An 8258-nucleotide genomic window follows, 5' to 3' on the forward strand; every position below is an offset into this window, starting at 1 on the left:
AGGATGAGATGAGGAGGTCATTTGGGCATCCAAGAGAACTAATAACTCTAGAGCAAGAGGATGCATCGTTGGCTTCTTATTTGCAGCAAGTATCCATCACATATGGGCTGAGAGGAATGCAAGAAGGTTCAGAAACCAAAGACGAGAAAGCAGGCAGCTGATCAAAGAAATTATACTTCAACTACATATCTATGGTCAGAAGAATGGAAAATGGCAACAACAACTGAATGGCCTGAATAACTACCCAGTATAGGTTCGAAAGTAAAGAAGTTATCACTAGATAGTGTCAGTAGTTATAGTAGTTAGCTGGATAAGGAACAACTAGAATAGTTATAGAGATTACTGAGAGCTGACTCATGAGTCCATTGATATACTTGGTTAAATAAAAATGTTAAGTTTAACCACAAAAAAATGAACCATACGTTCTTATTCAGTTTCACAATCTCTCATATATTTTTACTTTATCTCGCGGTTTATTTGTTTCCTTTATTCCATCATAGTAAAAGGGACTATTTGTTTTATTCCTCCTCATAATGAAATTTAAGTGGTTTGGAGCATATTGTAAATGGTAATTTTATGAAAGCAACACAAGAATATCTCACATGAAATTCGAAACGGTGAGAGGTGGCTTAACCCCCAGGCCACTAAAGCGGCCGCTTTAGGCCTCACAAAATTAAAGCCCTAAAAGCTACTCTTTTTATATGTAATTTAAATATCTATTGTATTTATGATTAAATAGTGACAAAAAATTTTTTTCAACCATCTTTTGCTACCTTGTCACCAATTTTTAATAACATAGTTTTATATTTTGTGTTGTCCTTTCTTGGAGTTGGTTGAGAAAATTCAAATAAAAGTGCAAGGCAATTAAATCTGCAGTTACTTTCTAGTTCTTCTTGCTCCAACTAGAATAAAGTTTATTTACAACTCTAACTTTGTAGGATATTTTCTTTCAAGATCTATGTAGCACGCTGGAAGCTAATTAGATCGTAAAAAGCTATAGTTAATTTATTTATTATTGTTACGACCCAAAATCCCTCCGAAGGAGTCGTGATGGCACCTAGTCTCTAAACTAGGTAAGTCTAACATTAAGAGAAATAATATGAATATTCACTAACTTCAAATTAGATAACTCTGAACACTTACAATTCCCAAAACCGGTGGTACAAGTCATATGCCTTTCTAAGAGTAGTTATACATATTAAATACGACACCGTTCCAGAACAAGAAGGAACAAATGAAAGCAAATACGAACGGAGGTGACTCCGAGGCCTGTGAACGCAGTAGCAGGTCTACCTTGAGTCTCCATCTCGATGATCCGCACAACTACTACCGATCAAATACCTAGACTTGTACAAAAAATGTACAGAAGCGTAGTATGAGCACACCACGACGGTGCCCAGTAAGTATCAAGACTAACCTCGGTGGGGTAGTGACGAGGAACAGTCAAGACACCTACTAGTCAAATAAGTTGAACAGGATATAATAATGAACTATCAAGATAAAATTAACAAAGTAATATCAATAGCAGGGAGAAATCCAACTACAAATAGTAGAGATAATAAAGGGAAACACGGATAGTAATAAACGATAATCAAGTAAATTAACCCCAACATAATTGGGACACAGTCAAGTAAGAATATGTTCAAACAAAGAAGGCGATGCCAACGCAATCAATCACATCATTTCAAATACACAATTCCGACCATCTCAATCCTCGGTATCTCATGTCATAATATCAAGTTCCACACCTTTAGTACACATGGCACCTTGTGCCCACATATCTTTATCTCACTTTACGCAACATCATCCTCATGCCACTCAGTACATAGGGTCCATAACCAATACAATAAAGATATTCAAGGAGTCTCATTTATATAACATAAAGTAGATTACGACTTCTAAACCAATTAGGAAAGCAACAAAAAAAGATAAAGTTATTTCTAGAAATCATTTGAATAAAAAAAATACCCCTTTTAAATGAAATACAACATCAAATGAACTATTACATTTGTTATAGGATTTTAATAAGATTTAAAACTTAGTAGAAATTCCCTTTAAAGTAATACTTAACATCATCTAATTAAGAAAATTTTAATTGAGAAACTAATTTAAATAGACCATAAAATTTATAGGAATTTGAATTATTGAAAGGTATATACATATACACGGTGGGTTCAAATTTAAAAGTCACTTATAGCAACGTAGTACTAATTACTTTATTTTAAATCACGATATTATTAATAACTTAATAGGCCCGGAGGAAATGATTCAACGTAGTAAATTTAATTTAAATACTAATTCACCAGAATAATAGTTTCAGAGAAAGAATTCAAGAAACAATGGCAAGTCAACAACTCAATGCCAATAACCGACCCATCAAAACTCAGTGAAACCCAAAATACAATTCGTCAAAGTTTTTAAACAAATGGACCAGGGTCTCCTCAGTATTCAGCTATAACAAAATCCTAAATGAAATGTAAAACCATAAAATAACTTGTACGGTCAAGAGGAATACATAAACACATATATCTATTGATGTGGCGCGCATCCCGATCCCACCAATCCTCCCTTATTCCTCCGTACAATTACAATGAAAGTAAATAACATATATTTGTTGCGGCATGCAACCTGATCCCACAAATCATCCCTTATTCCTCCTTAACAATTATAATAAGAGCAAATAGTGTGTGTGTATATATATATATATATATATATATATATATATATATATATATATATCACCATATCAGTAACATTATGATCATTCACCCTTATTACTCCTTGTTGCGGCGTACAACCCGATCCTACCAGTCCACCCTTATTACTCATCAATATATATATATATATAACCCTTATTCCTCCTGTTGCAGCGCGCAACCCGATCCCACCTGTCCACCCTAATTACTCCTTGTTGTGGCGTGCAATCCGATCCCACCGGACAACATCAATTCTCCCTTATTCCTCCTCAACATATCAACAACCCAGCATAGTTTAAAATCAACAACAACAACAACAATTCAACAATCCAATCACAAGGATTTTCTACCACCAAGAGTATGAGTACACGGCAACACGAGAATCACGGAAAAACCAAGAAGCACAACAACATTTACAAAAACCTCAAGACATATAAAGCACGTGATAACTACACCGGCAACCACAACAATTTGGAAACATAGCGTATAGGCACGGGCTCATAAAGAGATTTCACAATTAAGAATAACAAAACGATAATAATCACAATGAAAGTAAATAATATATCTTTGTTGCGGCGTGCAACCCGATCCCACCAATCCTCCCTTATTCCTCCTTAACAATTACAATAAGAGCAATATACTATTTGCTCTTATTGTAATTTATTGTAATTGTTAAGGAGGAATAAGGGAGGACAATCACTCCAATTAAGGCAATTAAGAGCCAAGTAACAAGTAAGAAATAGAGAAAAGTTAACAACATTGCATGGAGCATATATAGGTAAGACAAGCAATTAGGAAACACAATCATATCAGAAAGCTTCCCACTTAATGAACATACGGACCTAAGAACCCTAAAGGAAAATTTCCCACAAATAAGTCTGAGCACACACTCGTCATCTCGCGTACACGGACTACAAATAGCATAGAAGACTCAATTCCTAAGAGGGAGTCCCCCACACAAGGTTAGGCAAGATACTTACCTCAATCCAGCCAACTCAATACTCAATTTAGCTTTTCCTTTACCAATTCATCAATGCCCGACTCAATCAAGATAAAACGACTTAAATACATCAACCAATGCAAGAGAAAACAAATTTCAATTAACAAAACTATGATTCTTATACAATTTGCAAAAAGTTAACTACCCTGGCCCACATCTCGGAACCCGACAAAATTTACAAAAACTGAACACCCATTCGGCTACGAATTCACCAGTACAAAAATTATCAAATTCCGATACCATTTGGTCATTCAAATCATCATTTTTTATTTTTGAAAGATTTCCCAAATTTCCCCAAATTTTCCTTTAGATTCTCATGAATTTGATGTTAAATCTAAGATATAATCACAAAATATAGTTAGAAATTGATTAGAGACACTTACCCAATGATATGGTATGAAAATCTTCCCTCAAAATCGCCTACTCTCGGAGTTAGGGTTCAAAGAATATGAAAAATGAGCAAAAACTCGGAATACTCAGCTTTTAGCAGGCTGCAGATGTTGCATTTGCGACACTGGGATCGCAAATGTGAACTCGCAAAAGCGAAGAAAGCTTCGCAAATGTGAAGCCTGGATTTTCCCTGACAGCGTCGCAACTGCGATGAAATTTCTCGCAAATGCGAAGGGCCCTCGCAAAAGCGGCCCAAAACATCGCAAATGTGAACCTCCCCTGCCCAGACCATTCCTCGCATTTGCGAGACTGGCTTCGCAAATGCGAAGCCTACCAGTCCCAGCCATTTTCGCAAATGCGATACAATGTTCGCAAAAGCGGTGGTCGCAAATGTGACCCTTTGCTCGCAAATGCGACCCTTTGCTCGCAAATGCGAGATCAGACAGCAGACAACTAGATTTTTCTTCCAAACACTCCGTAACGCTTCCAAAACTCATCCGAGCCCTCGGGGCTCCAAACTAAACACCAACACAAGTCTGAACACATAACACAAACTCGCTTGCGCGATCGGAACAACAAAATAACCTCTAGAACCACGAATCGAATGCCAAAAAGCATGAGAATCACTATGAACTTCAAGAACTTCTAGAATTGCAACCACGCGTCCAAACCATATCTAATCAACTCCAAACAACAACAAATTTTGTAGGCAAGTCCCAAATGACATAGCGGAGCTGTTCCAACTTTCGAAATTGCATTCCGACCTCGATAACATAAAAGTCAACTATGGGTCAAACCTCTCCATTTTTCAAACTTCAACTTTTCCAACTTTCGCCGAAATGCCTCAAATTATCCTACGGGCCTCCAATTCCAAATCCGAACGCACGCCTAAGTCCAAAATTATCATACGAATCTACTGACATCATCCAAAATGTCGCGCCCCCTTTTTCCCTCCGCGGGGAGTCCGGGTTTTGACATTCATTGGGAACAACTTGTTTCCTTTTGGGAATTGGGTATTTGAAGAGTCGCCACCTAACGGATTACGGTGCGTTAGGGCACCTAGAGCGATTAACTCTTGGATTGGTTTGCATTACCAGATATTTAGGGTAAGGGCTCGAAATAACCTTGAGGGGAAGAAGTTAGGCAGCCCTCGCGGTCCACAATGGTAGGTCCCGGCCCAACTTAAACTATGTGAATTAGTCATTTTAACAAATAAACAGTTTTAACACGTACTTGCAAGTAAAGGAATGTTTTGACATTCTCGGTGCATGTATGATTCAAGTAATGAACACTAGGGAAAAGGTTTGGACAATTTGCACATACGTAAAGAAAAGTAAATTCATTTAAACAACGGGAGTTGGGAAAGAGGGGTCCTAGGTTAGTTAGCCTACAGGATCATACCCACACAATGCCCGGTAATCACTCCTCAATGAGGGGCTACACGTGACATTAGCGCGTAGTCATCATATCCTTACTGCCCAATTCCCTCCCCTTGGTCATAGCTTAAAGCGTTCTATCAACCTTGAAAGATATCCTATGCGTGCACTACCCGTCCCTTCCTTGTGGCCCTGGAGGTATTTAGGACCTCTAATTTAGGTAGTTCTAGACCATCCTAAGTGTCACGACCCGAATTTCCCACCATCGGGATCGTGATGGCGCCTACTCGTGGTAGCTAGGCAAGCCAACTTATTTACCTTTCATTAATAAATAAATCTGTTAACAATCCATAGCATCAATAAGAAACATGGAATTTAATAATAATAATAGCGGAAGTCTAATTTATAAGTCTGAATCAAAACGCGGAATAGTCAACAATAGCCTCTACCCAAGATTTGGTGTCACATTACTCACGAACCACTAAGAATAAACTAAATACAAAGGTCTGAAAGAAATATAACAGCTGTCTGTCTCGAAAACAATGAGGCAACAGTCAAAAGGAAAACATAAAGAAGAGACGTCGGGCTTGCGGACGCCTGCAAGGCTACCTCAGTCTCGTGAATAGGAAAGTCTGCTCCCGAACTACTGCTGCTGCTGCTCCTCAAAACCTGGACCTGTGCAAAAATGCACAGAAGTGTAGCATCAGCATAACCGACCCCATGTGCTGGTAAGTGTATAGCCTAACCCCGGCGAAGTAGTGACGAGGCTAGACTGGACATCACATAAACCTGTGCAGTTATAACTATACAGCGGGAATCGAATACCAAGTAATTTAACAACATGGGAGGGGAGACATGCTAAGGGGAGATACAATATTAACAGCAATCCAGAGTAACAACTAAAACAGCTTAGGTTCACAATGAACAAAGAATCAATACTCCAGTACAAACACATAGCCTCAATAACTGTTGCAGCGTGCAACCCACTCCATAATTACTATTGTTGCGGCGTGCAACCCGCTCGTAAAATACCACTGTTGCGGCGTGCAACCCGACCATTATCATTTATCATGTATCATTGTTGCGGCGCGCAACCCGATCCTCACCTTTTACTATTGCGGTGTGCAACCCGATCCTCAATATAATTGTTGCGGTGTGCAACCCGACCCTCACATATTATTGTTGCGGCGTGCAACCCGATCCTCAATATCATTGTTGCGACGTGCAACCCGACCCTCAATATCATTTAATAGTCCGAATCCCCAAACAACAGTCAAAATTAAGGGGCATAAAAATAAGTAAACATTTGACAAACATCCCGGCAAGGGAAAGAATCCAACAAGTTCAACCAGACGTCCCGACAAGGGAATAATCAACAACGTTTTCTCTTTCTTACTTTTCTTATCTCACGATATCACCGGATCCCAAGCTCCAAGAAATTTCTTATCTCATATTCCGTCACAAACAACAATATAACGACTTCCCAGTAAGGGAACAAAACATCATCTCAAATATTCTGGCAAGGGGATTACTATAACCACATTAGTTCAAACATCTAACCACCACATTAGTTCCAACATCTAACTACCACAGCTATAACCAACCTATTACCACACTTGACCACCTCAGCTATATCTAACCGACTACCACACCCAACCAACCCATCTATAACTATAGTCATCATATGACACAAGGAAACATTAACCTGAGCGACCCTAGTATCCGTTAAGAACACAATGCAGAGGAATCACAACCCAGCAATAGCCCGCCAAGAGGGCAACATAATGATCTCTCCTCTTTCTCGCTTTTACTTCACAATTCTTTTTCACAACTCGAGCAGATGCTCCAGAGGTTCAATTATCACTTATACTTTCGCAATTCATTCTACAACTGGAGCCGACGCTCCTCAATGAATCAAGTCATTTCATATACTTTCAATATTCGTATCACAGTTCGAGCCAATGCTCCTAGGAATCAAATTATCATATCACCATTCACATGTTATTCACAATATATGGAAATACTGCGATAAACATGAAATTCACAATAAGTTCATGATAATCACATTATAAGGACTCACGGTCATGCTAGACACAAATGTATAGATACTCATCACCATGCCTATACATCGTACTCGATCACATAGCAGTTAGCAACAAGACTCAACTCCTATTCCCTCAAGCTAGGGTTAAACCAAACACTTACCTCAAAGCCTTGAAATCCACTTAATCCTCAACTATTGCTTTACCTCGCGGTTCCACCTCCAATTCGCCCGAATCTAATCCCAATTTACTCAATTACTTTAATAAACACTATATGAATCAATTTGAATGCATAAAAAAATGAGTTTCCCAAGTTTTTCCCAAAAATTCCAAAATCGCCCCCGGGCCCACGTGGTCAAAACTCGAGGTTCGAACCAAAATCCGGTTACCCATTCCCCCAGGAGTTCAAATATATAAATTGTTTTGAAATCGGACCTTAAATCGAGGTCCAACTCCCCAATTTATGGAAAACCTAGGTTCCACCCAAAAACCCCAATTTCACCCATGAAAATCCTTGATTTCAAGGGGAAAACATGTTTAATGATGTTAAAAGTTGAAAGAATTGAGTAAAAATCAACTTACAAATGATTTGGGATGAAGTTTGCTCTTGAAAAATCGCCTATGGTGTTTGGGTTTTGAAAGAATGGTGAAAAGTGATGAAAATTCGACTAAGTATAAAATTTGTTGGGCCTCGGATATGGGAATTGCGAACCATGGTTCGCAATTGCGAACAAAACAGGGCTGGGAATTGCGA

The sequence above is a fragment of the Nicotiana attenuata genome, chromosome 2 (assembly GCF_001879085.1).
Source record: "Nicotiana attenuata strain UT chromosome 2, NIATTr2, whole genome shotgun sequence".
Classification (NCBI taxonomy): Eukaryota; Viridiplantae; Streptophyta; class Magnoliopsida; order Solanales; family Solanaceae; genus Nicotiana; species Nicotiana attenuata.